The sequence below is a fragment of the Micropterus dolomieu genome, unplaced genomic scaffold (assembly GCF_021292245.1).
Source record: "Micropterus dolomieu isolate WLL.071019.BEF.003 ecotype Adirondacks unplaced genomic scaffold, ASM2129224v1 contig_3313, whole genome shotgun sequence".
Taxonomy (NCBI): domain Eukaryota; kingdom Metazoa; phylum Chordata; class Actinopteri; order Centrarchiformes; family Centrarchidae; genus Micropterus; species Micropterus dolomieu.
The window spans coordinates 1-462 of record NW_025732303.1 but is presented as its reverse complement, the minus strand read 5'-3'; the positions used below and the strand labels follow the sequence as shown (position 1 = coordinate 462).

General features: G+C 46.5%; 1 non-coding gene across 1 annotated transcript; it reads right to left on the bottom strand.

The window, feature by feature from the left end:
* Window positions 1-223: 223 nt before the first annotated feature.
* Window positions 224-295, bottom strand: trnaa-ugc. Its single transcript has one exon. It is a non-coding gene; the product is annotated as a tRNA-Ala (tRNA).
* Window positions 296-462: the final 167 nt, after the last annotated feature.

Below are 462 nucleotides of genomic sequence, written 5' to 3'. Positions count from 1 at the left end.
TCTTACAGAACATCAGGAAGCCAAGGACTGAACTTTGGATGACATCATCTTATGAAATGGTCATATATTCACTACATGGCCGTGGAATGGAAACGGGCCCATGTTGAAGATAGTGAACGCCATACTGCTCGCAATGGCGTTAGGGAGACGCGATGCAGTGCAAAGCACTTTGAAGGGTGAGAAAGGCACTATCCAAGTGGAGATAGTTTTCCATAAATGCTGCTGGAGATGCCGGGGATTGAACCCGGGGCCTCATACATGCAAAGCATGCGCTCTACCACTGAGCTACATCCCCACGGCCAACAAGGCAGGAGACAGCGCAAATCATCTATTTCTGACCGCCTAATCTTCAACAAGCAAAGTCTAACTTTTTTGGCTTCATGCGCCCCTGAGCAACTTTCATAGTTATATCCAGTTCTCTTTATTCATCTATGCTGTAACCTAAGTTGTCTTCATGCACAG